Source organism: Oncorhynchus masou, chromosome 18, assembly GCF_036934945.1.
Source record: "Oncorhynchus masou masou isolate Uvic2021 chromosome 18, UVic_Omas_1.1, whole genome shotgun sequence".
Classification (NCBI taxonomy): domain Eukaryota; kingdom Metazoa; phylum Chordata; class Actinopteri; order Salmoniformes; family Salmonidae; genus Oncorhynchus; species Oncorhynchus masou.
In genome coordinates, this window is record NC_088229.1 from 9,021,170 (window position 1) to 9,037,263 (window position 16,094).

Consider the following 16,094-nt stretch of genomic DNA (forward strand, 5'->3'; position numbering starts at 1 on the left):
ACCTCTAGTTTACTAATCTACCTCTAGTTTACTAGTCTACCTCTAGTTTACTAATCTACCTCTAGTTTACTAATCTACCTCTTGTTTACTAGTCTACCTCTAGTTTACTAATCTACCTCTAGTTTACTAGTCTACCTCTAGTTTACTAGTCTACCTCTAGTTTACTAGTCTACCTCTAGTTTACTAATCTACCTCTAGTTTACTAATCTACCTCTAGTTTACAAATCTACCTTCTTTACCAGTCTACCTCTAATTTACTAATCTACCTCTAGTTTGCTAGTCTACCTTCTTTACTAGTCTACCTCTAATTTACCAGTCTACCTCTAGTTTACTAGTCTACCTTCTTTACCAGTCTACCTCTAATTTACTAGTCTACAGCCCAGTGGTACCAGCAGGTTACTTTGTGGAAATAGCTTTGGAAAACTCTGTAGTTTAGAGCATTTGTATGCACATCAAACAACATCCAAAGAGTAGGTTCTAATATTGTGTGAAGGCTTAGAATATCCACTAGCTGGCAGCTGCAGAGGTGAGTTTAATCAATGTGAACACCTTGCTTATACATGAATACTCTCACATGAATATGCTAATGAACCAGTCAAGGCATTGACCATCTCACAATTACACACAGTAGCACCTTGGCTTCGTTCAGACACACACACACACACACACACACAGACACACACACAGACACACACACACACACACACACACACACACACACACACACACACACACACACACACACACACACACACACACACACACACACACACCTGGAGGTATTCTGATCTGCAGTGGGCATGTACTCACATTAGGGATAAACTAACTCCCTGTGTCGAAGGCCATGAGTGTTCACGTCACATCACATTACATCACATCACCACTACTAACACAGTCTGATGTGTATTGAAAGAAATGCCAATCCTATACTGTTGTTCTCTGTGACTCTGTTCCAAAGAGAACACTATTCCCTTTCAACTGCACTACTTGTAACCAGAGCCAATAGAGAATGGGGCTCCATTTTGGATGAAGCCGCAGTAAAAGCTCTGGAGCTTGAATACCGGAACCCCTGAACGGCCACATTGGTTTAATTGTGAGTGACTCGTAGCTTTGCCCAGAGAGCCTCAGATCCCATACAAACGTTGTCTGCAGGACTCATGCTGCCTCATAGGGACATCCATGGGCTGCAGCAAAGCGGAACTCTGATGTCTTCATCCACTAACAACACCTGTTGTGTTAAACCAATGATTTGGTTTAGTTATGGTCATTGCATCCTATTTTTCCACGAGTAATAACCCTCATTTCACCATCCTTTTATATTCCCTTTTGTACTTTAACTATTTCCACATCATTACAACACTGTATATAGACATAATATGACATTTGAAATGTCTTTATTCCTTTGGAACTTTTGTGAGTGTAATGTTTACTGTTCCTTTTTGATTGTTTATTTCACTTTTGTTTATTATCTATTTCACTTGCTTTGGCAAGGTAAACATATGTTTCCCATGCCAATAAAGCCCTTAAATTAACTTAAATTGATTTGAGAGAGAGAGAGAGAGAGAGAGAGAGAGAGAGAGAGACAGAGAGAGAGAGAGAGAGAGAGAGAGAGAGAGAGAGAGAGAGAGAGAGAGAGAGAGAGAGAGAGAGAGAGAGAGAGAGAGAGAGACAGAGAGAGAGACAGAGAGAGAGAGAGAGAGAGAGAGAGAGAGAGGGAGAGAGAGAGAGAGAGAGAGAGAGAGAGAGAGAGAGAGAGAGAGAGAGAGACAGGGAGAGAGAGAGAGAGAGAGAGAGAGAGAGAGAGAGAGAGAGAGAGAGAGAGAGAGAGAGAGAGAGAGAGAGAGAGAGAGAGAGAGAGAGAGAGAGAGAGAGAGACAGAGAGAGAGAGAGAGAGAGAGAGAGAGAGAGAGAGAGAGAGAGAGCGAGAGAGCAGTGTCATCTATTTTGTGGGGTGTTTCCTATCCAGTACCTCCCAAACCACACACACACACACACACACACACACACACACACACACACACACACACACACACACACACACACACACACACACACACACACACACACACACACACACACACACACACACACACTCTCCTGCCCCCTCCCTGAACAGCAGTCAAGACACTACTCTTGACTCACAGCAGGATTAATGAGCTGCACAAGCTTCATCTGTGCTGCTGTAATTAAAAAATGCATAGCCTAGTACTGAACTAGAGATTTGTAGCTGTTGCCGTGGAAACAGACAGTTAGAGAGACAGAGTTACGCGTCCTTAAATGTGCAGCTAGGCACGTTAGAGAGAGAGATACACATCATACATCATACATCATACATCATATACATCATACATCATACATCATACATCATATACATCATACATCATACATCATACATCATACATCATACATCATACATCATATACATCATACATCATACATCATACATCATACATCATACATCATATACATCATACATCATACATCATATACATCATACATCATACATCATATACATCATACATCATACATCATACATCATATACATCATACATCATACATCATATACATCATACATCATACATCATACATCATACATCATACATCATATACATCATACATCATACATCATATACATCATACATCATACATCATACATCACACATCATACATCATATACATCATACATCATACATCATATACATCATACATCATACATCATATACATCATACATCATACATCATACATCATATACATCATACATCATACATCATACATCATACATCATACATCATACATCATATACATCATACATCATACATCATATACATCACACATCATATACATCATACATCATACATCATATACATCATACATCATACATCATACATCATACATCATACATCATACATCATATACATCATACATCATACATCATACATCATATGTTTCCTACATCATACATCCCAACACACACATCATACATCACACACATCATACATCACACACACACACACACACATACATCACATCACACACATCATACATCACACATCATACATCATACATCACACACATCATACATCACACATCATACACACATACATCATACATCATACATCATGAACAGCAGTCAAGACACTACATCATGACATCACAGCATCATTAATGAGCTGCACAAGCTTCATCTGTCATGCATGTAATTAAAAATGCATAGCCTAGTACTGAACTATTAGATTTGTAGCTGTTGCATGGAAACAGACATGTTACTCATACATGTTACATCCATAAATGCAGCTCAGGCACGGTTAGGATATCATACATATACATCATACATCATACATCATACATCATACATTTACATTTAAGTCATTTACATCAGACATCTTATCCAGAGCGACTTACAAATTGGTGAATTCACCTTCTGACATCCAGTGGAACAGCCACTTTACAATAGTGCATCTAAATCATTACATCAGAAGGATTACTTATCCTATCCTAGGTATTCCTTGAAGAGGTGGGGTTTCAGGTGTCTCCGGAATGGTGATTGACATCATACATCCTGGCATCGTGAGGGAGTTTGTTCCACCATTGGGGGCCAGAGCAGCAACATTTTGACTGGGCTGACGGGAACATACATCATCAATCAGGGAGGCATCAGGCCAGAGGTGGATGAACGCAGTGCCCTTGCTTGGGTGTAGGGCATGATAGAGCATCATACATCATACATCATATACATCCATAGGCAAGCATACATCTTGTAGCGGATCGAGCATCAACATCAGTGGAGAGAGCGGAGGAGCGGGGTGACATGAGAGATCATATACACCAGACATCATTCTGGATGAGTTGTAGGGGTTTAATGGCACATCAGGGAGCCCAGCCAACAGCGAGTTGCAGTAATCCAGACGGGAGATGACAATGCCTGGATTAGGACCTCATACATGTGTGACATCATACTCTGCGGATGTTGTAGAGCATGAACATCATACAGGAACATCACCGCCATGATGTTACATGAGAACATCATATCCAGGATCATACAAGGTTCTTAGCATCTGGGAGGAGGACACAATGGACATCAACCATGATGGCGAGATCATGGAACGGGCAGTCATACATCGGGAGGAAGAGCATCCGTCTTCGAGGTTCAGCTTGAGGTGGTGATCCATCATCCACACTGATATGTCTGCCAGACATGCAGAGATCATACACCTGGTCATCAGAAGGGGGAAAGGAGAAGATTAATTGTGTGTCATCTGCATAGCAATGATAGGAGAGACCATGTGAGGTTATGACAGAGCCAGTGACTTGGTGTATAGCGAGAATAGGAGAGGGCATACATCAGAGCCCTGGGGGACACCAGTGGTAGCGCATCAGGAGACATCATACATCACCTGGTAGGAGCGACCTGTCATAGGACGCAATCATCATCGTACATCGGAGATCAACTCGGAGAGGGTGGAGAGGAGGATCTGATGGTTCACATATCGAAGGCATCATAGGTCTAGAAGGATGAGAGCAGATCATACATCATTTAGCAGTGCGGAGCGCATCATGATGCAGAGAAGACATCATCAGTTGAATGACTAGTCTTGAAACCTGACTGATTTGGATCAAGAAGGTCATTCTGAGAGAGATAGCATCAAGGACGGCATCAACAGTTTTGGAGAGAAAAGAAAGAAGGGATACTGGTCTGTAGTTCATGACATCGGAGGGATCGAGTGTAGGTTTCTTCAGAAGGGGTGCAACTTCGCTCTCTTGAAGACGGAAGGGACGTAGCCAGCGGTCAGGGATGAGTTGATGAGCGAGGTGAGGTAAGGGAGAAGGTCCCCGGAAATGGTCTGGAGGAGAGAGGAGGGATAGGGTCGAGCGGGCAGGTTGTTGGGCGGCCGGCCGTCACAAGAAGCGAGATTTCATCTGGAGAGAGAGGGGAGAAAGAGGTCAGAGCACAGGGTAGGGCAGTGTGAGCAGAACCAGCGGTGTCGTTTGACTTAGCAAACGAGGATCGGATGTCGTCGACCTTCTTTTCAAAATGGTTGACGAAGTCATCTGCAGAGAGGGAGGAGGGGGGGGGGGGGGGAGGATTCAGGAGGGAGGAGAAGGTGGCAAAGAGCTTCCTAGGGTTAGAGGCAGATGCTTGGAATTTAGAGTGGTAGAAAGTGGCTTTAGCAGCAGAGACAGAGGAGGAAAATGTAGAGAGGAGGGAGTGAAAGGATGCCAGGTCCGCAGGGAGGCGAGTTTTCCTCATACCACTGCTTTCTCGTCACAGTAGCATTTACTCAAAGGCTTCGTGTGGAGCAGAGTAGTGATACATGGAGCAGAGTAGTGATACACGGAGCAGAGTAGTGATACATGGAGCAGAGTAGTGATACATGGAGCAGGATAGAAATATGGAAATGTCTCACACAAGAGACAGTGGATCTATTACTGGACATGCTTATGTTTGTTTTTCTTGTTTGAGACATTTCCATATTTATATCAGGTTCCTGAGTGGCGCAGGGTCTAAGGCACTGCATCTCAGTGCTAGAGGGGTCACTACAGACACCCTGGTTCAAACCCAGGCAGTATCACAACCGGCTGTGATTGGGAGTCCCATAGGGCGGCGCACAATTGGTCCAGCGTCGTCCTGGTTTGGCCGGTGTAGGCTGTCATTGTAAATAAGAATTTGTTCTTAACTGCCTTGCCTAGTTAAATAAAGGTTGAAATAAAAATAATCAGTTGAATGGTTGATCCTGCTCTGTTCACAGTTTGGTTAAACGTGAGATGTAGGAAATGCTATGACTGGAGGAACATCAATGCCTGTAAATGTTGGACCATCCATCTGTAAATGCTGGAGGAAGAGGTTGTAAACTCCTGCCTGTAAATGTTGGAGGAAGAGGTTGTAAACTCCTGCCTGTAAATGCTGGAGGAAGAGGTTGTAAACTCCTGCCTGTAAATGTTGGAGGAAGAGGTTGTAAACTCCTGCCTGTAAATGCTGGAGGAAGAGGTTGTAAACTCCTGCCTGTAAATGTTGGAGGAAACTAAACTCCTGCCTGTAAATGTTGGAGGAAGAGGTTGTAAACTCCTGCCTGTAAATGTAAATGTTGTTGTAAACTCCTGCCTGTAAATGTTGGAGGAAGAGGTTGTAAACTCCTGCCTGTAAATGTTGGAGGAAGAGGTTGTAATGCAATGGCCTGTACTATAGGTGAAGGCCTGAGAGACCTGTAAAGAGCTGAACCTCTGTCTGGAATATTCCACCTAGACGCCAGGTTGAACATCACACCTGATCTCTGAATTAAAATACCATCTCCTAATCTGGCATCAAATTATAATCTGTAATCAAATTATTGCAAGGTATAGTATTATTCAGAACACCTGGCTTGATAGACCAGCTCTATTTATCTCTTCCCCCCAATCCCAAACAGACATATGAACCCTGCATGTTCCCTCACAAACACACACACACACACACATACAAACACACACATACAAACACACTGCTGCAGATAGCAGAAAGCGGTTAGAGCGTTGGGGCTTAACCCCGAAAGGTTGTTAGTTCTAATCCTCGAGCCTACTGGGTGAAAAATATCTGTCAATCTGACCTTGAGCAAGGCACTTAATCTTAGTTGCTCTAAGGTCGCCGTCAATAATGGCTGATCCCTGGCCGTGGCCCTGCTCTCCGAAGGGGTCTCAGGGGGAGTGGGATATGCAAAAGACTACATTTCCATGTCACACAACAAACTTCTACAGGTTTACAAGACCTTTGACACACACACGTCCAACCCATAGCAAGAATAATGCATTTCAAACATCCTAATTACTAATCTCCATGAATTATGGTGCATCATTATACAGCCCCCGCACGCACAGAGAGAGTGACACTCTGACTGAGCCAACACGTTGGTTGACTCTGGCATATAATTCCCTGAGGATCAATATGAGTTGATAGCAGCTGAAGAATGATGGATTAAGAGGAATTATAACATGATGAAGAGTTATCACAACATACCGTTCTGACTAGTGATGAGGAATTATTAAAATGTTTTGTCTTGTAGCAGACTTATCCAGAGCAATTAAAGTTAAGAGCTTCGCTCAAGGGTACATAGGCTGATTTTTTAATCTATTCGGCTAGGGGATTCAAACCAAAATCCTTTACGTTACTGGCCCAATGCTCTTATCCACTAGTCTACCAACAAGAGCAGCTAAATAGTGTAGTCATTATCACACCCGTGAGTATGATTCTCAACAGGATAAAATATGCTGATGCTTTATGAGTTAATGCATGTAAACACTACACATCTAATTCAGGTAGGCTTCTGTGCCTCGGCAATCAACACAAAGTGCTCATGTCACGCCCTGACCTTAAAGAGCCTTTTCATGTCTCTATTTTGGTTTGGTCAGGGTGTGCTTTGGGTGGAAATTCTATGTTAATTTTTCTATGTTTTTGTATTTCTTTGTTTTGGCCGGGTATGGTTCTCAATCGGGGACAGCTGTCTATCGTTGTCTCTGATTGGGAACCATACTTAGGTAGCCTTTTCCCACAGCGTTTTTGTGGGTTCTGTTTAGTGTTTGCACCTTACAGGACTGTTTTCGGTTGTTCTCGTTGTTATTAGTGTTCAGTTTTAATAAAGAAAGCATGAACACTTGCCAGACTGCGCTTTGGTCCGATCCTTCTTCATCAGACGACCGTTACAGCTCATGGTAAACAGTAAACAGGCAGATAATAATAACAATAACAATAACAATAACAATAACAATAACAATAATACAGTTAAATACTGTACATCCAGAAAGTATTCAGACCCCTTGACTTTTTCCACATTTTGTTATGTTACAGCCTTATTCTAAAATGTATTAATTTAATGTTTTGCCTCATCAATCTACACACAATACCGCATGATGAAAAAGTGAAAACAGGTTTTCAGAATTTTTGCAAATGTATTAAAAATAAAAAACTGAAATACCTTATTTACATAAGTATTCAGACCTTTTGCTGTGAGACTCGAAATTGAGCTCAGGTGCATCCTGTTTCTATTGATCATCCTTCAGATGTTTCTACAACTTGACTGGAGTCCACCTGTGGTAAATTCTATTGATTGGACATGATTTGGAAAGGCACATACCGGTCTATATAAGGTCTCACAGTTGACAGTGCATATCAGAGCAAAACCAAGCCATGAGGTCGAAGGAATTGTCCGTAGAGCTCCAAGATAGGATTGTGATCTGGGGAAGGGTACCAAAAAATGTCTGCAGCATTGAAGGATCTGTAGTGCTGTCAGGTCAGAGTTAATGGATCTGTAGTGCTGTCAGGTCAGAGTTAATTAATATGTAGTGCTGTCAGGTCAGAGTTAATTAATATGTAGTGCTGTCAGGTCAGAGTTAATTAATATGTAGTGCTGTCAGGTCAGAGTGTCCATCACCGTCATAACCTATGTCTCTGTGTTTTCTACCATCTTGTTGTTTTCGTTGCTAGGCAACAAAGACTAGGATGGGTCGGGGTCCTAACCTACAGTTGACAGTTAGAACAGTAGAATACACAAGGTGCAATTTCCTCTTGTTATGTCAGTCACTGACAGTCACTCAATTAGTCATGTCAGCTGACATTTTTTAGATCAGTGAGTTAGTCTTGCAGACAGCTATCTAAACTTGCAGTAATCATGGTCGAATTACCAACTCAGGGGGCCCCCATTGATTTTGTTAGTCACTTTCAGTAAGGTATCATGTTAAAAACAGCAAACATTTATCTTCATTTACCCTATGGCAAACTGTGTAGAACTGTAGGAAATTAGCTGTAAAATGGAGAGAGAGAGGGAGGGAGAGAGGGAGGGAGAGAGAGAGAGGGAGGGAGGGAGACAGACAGACAGACAGACAGACGGACGGACGGACAGACGGACGGACGGACGGAGGGAGGGACGGACGGAGGGAGGGAGGGAGGGAGGGAGGGAGGGAGGGAGGGAGGGAGGGAGGGAGGGAGGGAGGGAGGGAGGGAGAAAGAGACAGATGGAGAGAGGGAGGGAGGGAGGGGGAGAGAGGGAGGGAGAGAGGGAGACAGACAGAGAGAGAGGGAGGGAGAGGGAGGGAGAGAGAGAGAGAGAGAGACAGACGGAGGGAGAGAGAGAGAGAGACAGACGGAGGGAGAGAGAGAGAGAGAGGAAGAGGGAGGGAGAGAGAGGGGGAGAGGAAGAGAGACAGACAGAGAAAGAGAGAGAGAGAAGACAAATTCACAGCTGCTAAATAGGAGAAGGCCAACAGAGCACACCACTGCACAGTAACCAGCCAATCAGGTGTACGATCACCCTCCTCTGATCAGCCAACCAAGTGCACACATCATCACCCTCCTCTGATCAGCCAACCAAGTGTACACACCATCACCCTCCTCTGATCAGCCAACCAAGTGTACACACCATCACCCTCCTCTGATCAGCCAACCAAGTGTACACATCATCACCCTCCTCTGATCAGCCAACCAAGTGTACACACCATCACCCTCCTCTGATCAGCCAACCAAGTGTACACACCATCACCCTCCTCTGATCAGCCAACCAAGTGTACACATCATCACCCTCCTCTGATCAGCCAACCAAGTGTACACATCATCACCCTCCTCTGATCAGCCAACCAAGTGTACACATCATCACCCTCCTCTGATCAGCCAACCAAGTGTACACATCATCACCCTCCTCTGATCAGCCAACCAAGTGTACACACCATCACCCTCCTCTGATTAGCCAACCAGTGTACACACCATCACTCTCCTCTAATCAGCCAACCAAGTGTACACACCATCAACCTCCTCTGAACAGCCAACCAAGTGTACACACCATCACCCTCCTCTGATCAGCCAACCAAGTGTACACACCATCACCCTCTTCATTCACACTAAAGCAAATTGAGCTTCATGGACTGTAAGCTGTTTCTGTCACATCACTGTATGTGGCATTTGACTGTCTCAGTACCAAATGGCCCCCTATTACCTACGTGGTGCACTACTTTTGACCAGAGCCCAAAGGGTTCCCATAGGCTATCATAGGGCTCCCATAGGCTATCATAGGGTTCCCATAGGCTATCATAGGGCTCCCATAGGCTATCTTAGGGCTCCCATAGGCTATCTTAGGGCTCCCCTATAGGCTAGGCTATCATAGGGCTCCCATAGGCTATCATAGGGGGCTATTATTCCCTTAGGGCTCCCATATAGGCTATCATCTTAGGGCTCCCATAGGCTATCTATCTATCATAGGGTTCCATAGGCTATCATAGGGTTCCCATAGGCTATCATAGGGTTCCCATAGGCTATCATCTCCCATAGGCTATCATAGGGCTCCAATATGCTATCATAGGGCTCCATAGGCTATCATGGGTTCCCATTATCATAGGGTTCCCAAAGGGTTATCTAGGGTTTGTAGGGTTATTATGGGGTTCCCCATCATGGTTATCATGGGACTCCCATAGGGTTATCATGGGGTTCCCATAGGTTCTCATATGGTTATCATGGGGCTCCCATGGGTTATTATGTGGTTCCCATAGGGTTATTCCCATTTGGGGCTCCCATAGGGTTATCATGGGGCTCCAATAGGTTTCCCATAGGGGTTCATGGGGCTCCAATAGGTTTCCCATAGGGGTTCATGGGGCTCCAATAGGTTTCATAGGGTTATCATGGGCTCCAATAGGTTTCCCATAGTGGTTCATGGGGCTCCTATAGGGTTATCATGAGGCTCCTATAGGGCTATCAAGGGCTCCCATAGGTTTCACAGGACTCCATAGGTTTCATGGGGCTCCCATATGGGGTTATCATGAGGCTCCTATGGGGTTATCATAGGGCTCCCTAATAGGGTTATCACAGGACTCTCATGGGGTTATCATAGGGCTCTCATTGGGTTATCATAGGGCTCTCATAGGGTTATCATAGGGTTATCATAGGGCTCTCATAGGGTTATCATAGGGTTATCATAGGGCTCTCATGGGGTTATAATAGGGCTCTCATAGGGTTCTCATAGGGCTCTCATAGGGTTATAATAGGGCTCTCATAGGGTTATCATAGGGCTCTCATAGGGTTATCATGGGGTTATCATAGGGCTCTCATGGAGTTATCATAGGGCTCTCATGGGGTTATAATAGGGCTCTCATAGGGTTATCATAGGGCTCTCATAGGGTTATCATAGGGCTCTCATAGGGTTATCATAGGGTTCTCATAGGGTTATCATAGGGCTCTCATAGGGTTATCATGGGGCTCTCATAGGAGTTATCATAGGGCTCTCATAGGGTTATCATAGGGTTCTCATAGGGCTCTCATATGGTTATCATATGGCTCTCATAGGGTTCTCATAGGGCTCTATGGCTCTCATAGGGTTCTCATAGGGCTCTCATATGGTTATCATGGGGTTCTCATATGGTTATCATGGGGTTTCATAGGGTTATCATAGGACTCGATGGGGTTATCATATAGGCATAGGGCTCTCAGGAGGGCTCTCATAGGGTTATCATATCATAGGGGCTCTCATGGGGTTATCATAGGGCTCTCATGGAGTTATCATAGGGCTCTCATAGGGTTATCATATGGCTCTCATAGGGTTATCATAGGGCTCTCATAGGGTTATCATAGGGCTCTCATAGGGTTATCATGGGGTTATCATAGGGCTATCATGGAGTTATCATAGGGCTCTCATAGGGTTATCATATGGCTCTCATAGGGTTATCATAGGGCTCTCATAGGGTTATCATGGGGTTATCATAGGGCTCTCATGGAGTTATCATAGGGCTCTCATAGGGTTATCATATGGCTCTCATAGGGTTATCATAGGGCTCTCATGGGGTTATCATAGGGCTCTCATATGGTTATCATTGGGCTCTCATAGGGCTCTCATAGGGCTCTCATAGGGCTCTCATGGGGTTATCATAGGGTTCTTAGGGCTCTCATATGGTTATCATTGGGCTCTCATAGGGCTCTCATAGGGCTCATGGGGTTATCATAGGGCTCTCATGGGGTTATCATAGGGCTCTCATGGGGTTATCATAGGGCTCTCATAGGGTTATCATAGGGTTTTCATAGGGTTCATGGGGTTATCATAGGCTCTCATATGGTTATCATGGGGTTATCATAGGGTTATCATATGGTTATCATAGGGTTCTCATATGGCTCTCATGGGGTTATCATAGCGCTCTCATATGGTTATCATGGGGTTATCATAGGGTTCTCATATGGTTCTCATAGGGGGCTCTCATATGGTTATCATGGGGTTCTCATATGGTTATCATGGGGCTCTCATAAGGCTTTCATAGGGTTATCATAGGACTCCGATGGGGTTATCATAGGACTCTCATAAGGATCCCATAGGGCTCCCATAGGGCTCCCATAGGGCTATCATAGTGCTCTGTTCAAAAGTGGTGCAATAAGAAATAGGGTGATGTCATTTGTGATGTTCTGTTTGTTGTGTCTGTGTTTGTTGTGTCTGTTCTGTTTGTTGTGTCTGTTCTGTTTGTTGTGTCTGTTCTGTTTGTTGTGTCTGTTCTGTTTGTTGTGTCTGTTCTGTTTGTTGTGTCTGTTCTGTTTGTTGTGTCTGTTCTGTTTGTTGTGTCTGTTATGTTTGTTGTGTCTGTTCTGTTTGTTGTGTCTGTTTTGTTTGTTGGTGTTCTATTGTTGTGTTGTGTCTGTTCTGTTTGTTGGTGTTGTGTTTGTAAAAAAATCAAAATATAAATCAAAATAAAAACATGTGCTGATGAATGCTCCTCGTAACTAAGCAACAGACGACATGTCAAGCCTCTTGTCTTGTTATTTGACCCATAGAGATACAACAATATGGTATGGCATAGGCTACTATAATTAGTGTTGTATTTAGTTCCGTGGCTGAAACCCTGTGAAATAATGAATCAGTCAAAGCAGGATGTGAACCTGTTCTCCAATAACGGGAACAGCTGGCTGTTGAAAATACTGACTTTCCACGTGCCCCAAATCAATCAATTATTCACTGCAGCATCATACAAAATCAGGGCAACATCAATATTTCAAGGCCTGGTTTATCTTTAATGCCCGGTTTCCCGATAGCAATGGAACTACGGCTTAGCAGTGTTTAAACGAAGCATATTTCCTACAAAAGCCGAAGATGTAACATGGGACTCCCAAAACAACACGCAGAATGAACAGTCGCTCAGTGCGTCGTTGGAGCGTTTTATCGATACTGATGGGATCGAAAGAAAGGAAACGCTGATCTCGGGTCCGCTTTCTCAATTCAAATTTTACCTTAACATCATAATAATTCCACAATACTGACGACGGATCAGCTCTTAGAGAGCTATTGTCACCTACGGCTGCAAATATTGATGCGGCGTATTCTAACGCTTTCCCGATAAAAATGCACTGAATCACCGATGTGGCACATCATTGCGCGCGTGTTAGGCTACACATCATGAGATATGTTGTGACAAATTACAGACAGTAGCCCACAAGTAGCAAAAATATAATTATATTTATTAAACATTAAATGTATTTGAATATTATTGAAATATGCCTATAGCCTACTGTATTCATATTTTAATGCAGTCATTTCGACGTTCATGTGAAGCATGATTTTAGTCCTAGACATGAGCAACTTTGTATCTGCAATCAACTTTGTTCTGAAGTTATCGGCGGTCACAGAGAGACGATAACTCATGTGATTCTATGTATAGCGGAGATCTTCTGTGTATAAGGTGACGCGGGAGGCAAAAAAAAGCATCTTGCGACGGACACACTTAGCTGTTTTACGAGTGATCTGAGGCATGTAGACGACGAGCATTATCAAGTGCGACATTAATAACGACAGTTATGGGAAAGAGCTCAGAGATTTATCGATGCTCCTACCAAGGTTCTAGCTAGGAACGCCCTTCACACTGTGTCCTGTATTAAAGTAAATTAGAAGTCATTTTGCAAGCCAATAACTGGAAGTCTATGGATATTTGCTAGCATGCAATTCAACATCGCAATTAGGATATGTCTAAAAAAATATATACTTGAATCAGTTATAGAACCCATTGCCCTATATGGTTGTGAGGTGTTGGGTCTGCTCACCAACCAAGAATTCACGAAATAGGACAAACACTAAATTGAGACTCTGCATGCAGAATTCTGCAAAACCATCCCCAGTGTACAACGTAAAACACCAAATAATTAATGCAGAGCAGAATTAGGATGATACTCACTAACTATCCGAATCCAGAAAGGAGCCTTCCAATTCTACAACCACCTAAAATAAAGTGATCCCCAAACCTTCCATAACAAAACCATCACCTACAGAGAGATGAACCTGGAGAAGACTCCCCTAAGCAAGCTGGTCCTGGGGCTCTGTTCACAAACACAAATAGGCCCTACAGAGACCCAGGACAGCAACACAATTAGACCCAACCAAATCATGAGAAAACAAAAAGCTAATTTCTTGACACACTGGAAAGAATTAACAAAAAAACAGAGCAAACTAGAATGCTATTTGGCCCCAAACAGAGAGTACACAGTGGCAGAATACCTGATCACTGTGACTGACCCAAAATTAAGGAAAGCCTTGACTATGTACAGACTCAGTGAGCATAGCCTTGCTATTGAGAAAGGCTGCCATGGGCAGACCTGGCTCTCAAGAGAAGACAGGCTATGTGCACACTGCCCACACAATGAGGTGGAAACTGAGCTGCACTTCCTAACCTACTGCCCAATGTATGACCATATTAGAGACACATAATTCCCTCAGATTGCACAAACCCACAAAGAATTTGAATTTTTTTTTTTACAATTTTCCCTTTTGTACTTGAACTATTTGCACATTATTACAACACTGTATATATACATAATATTACATTTGAAATATCTTTATTTTTTCAACTTTTGTGAGTGTAATGTTCACTGTTCATCTTTTATTGTTTATTATCTATTTCACTTGCTTTGGCAATGTAAACATATGTTTCCCATGCCAATGAGAGAGAGAGAGAGAGAGAGAGAGAGAGAGAGAGAGAGAGACAGAGAGAGAGAGAGAGAGAGAGAGAGAGAGAGACTCTCTTCCCATAGCCACAATAGGGGCGGAGTCTATTGTTGTGTTCTCTGTTGCCATGGAACATCCATGGACCATTTTAAACACCATTATGGAACATTTTCCTTTCTTATATTACCATCTAGTGGACGATTGGAGTTAGTGGACATATTTATCATAACATTATGGAAAGGGAAGGGATACCTAGTCAGTTGCACAACTGAATGCATTCAACCGAAAAGTGTCTAATGCATTTAACCCAACCCTATGGAGTCATAGTTTCATTATGGAACTTATTTTCCCTCCTGAGAGGTTCCTCCAGTTGTTCTCTTATTATTTATATAGATTTATTCTAAACTCAGCAAAAAAAATCTACATCCCTTTTTCAGGACCCTGTCTTTCAAAGATAATTTGTAAAAATCCAAATAACTTCACTGATCCTCATTGTAAAGGGTTTAAACACTGTTTCCCATGCTTGTTCAATGAACCATAAACAATTAATGAACATGCACCTGTGGAACGGTCGTTAAGACACTAACAGCTTACAGACGGTAGGCAATTAAGGTCATAGTTATGAAAACGTAGGACACTAGAGGCCTTTCTACTGTCTCTGAAAAACACCAAAAGAAAGATGTCCAGGGTCCCTGCTCATCTGCGTGAACGTGCCTTAGGTATGCTGCAAGGAGGCATGTGGACTGCAGATGTGGCCAGGGAAATAAATGGTAATGTCCATACTGTGAGACGACTAAGACAGTGCTACAGGGAGACAGGACGGATAGCTGATCGTCCTCGCAGTGGCAGACCATGTGTAACAACACCTGCACAGGATCGGTACATCCGAACAACACCCCCCTGGACAGGTACAGGATGGCAACAAAAACTGCCAGAGTTACACCAGGAACTCACAATCCCTCCATCAGTGCTCAGACTGTCTGCAATAGGCTGAGAGAGGCTGGAATGAGGGCTTGTAGGCCTGTTGTAAGGAAAGTCCTCACCAGACATCACCGGCAACAACGTCGCCTATGGGCACAAACCCACCGTCGCTGGACCAGAGAGGACTGGCAAAAATTGCCCTTCACTGATGAGTCGCGGTTTTGTCTCACCAGGGGTGATGGTCGTATTCGCGT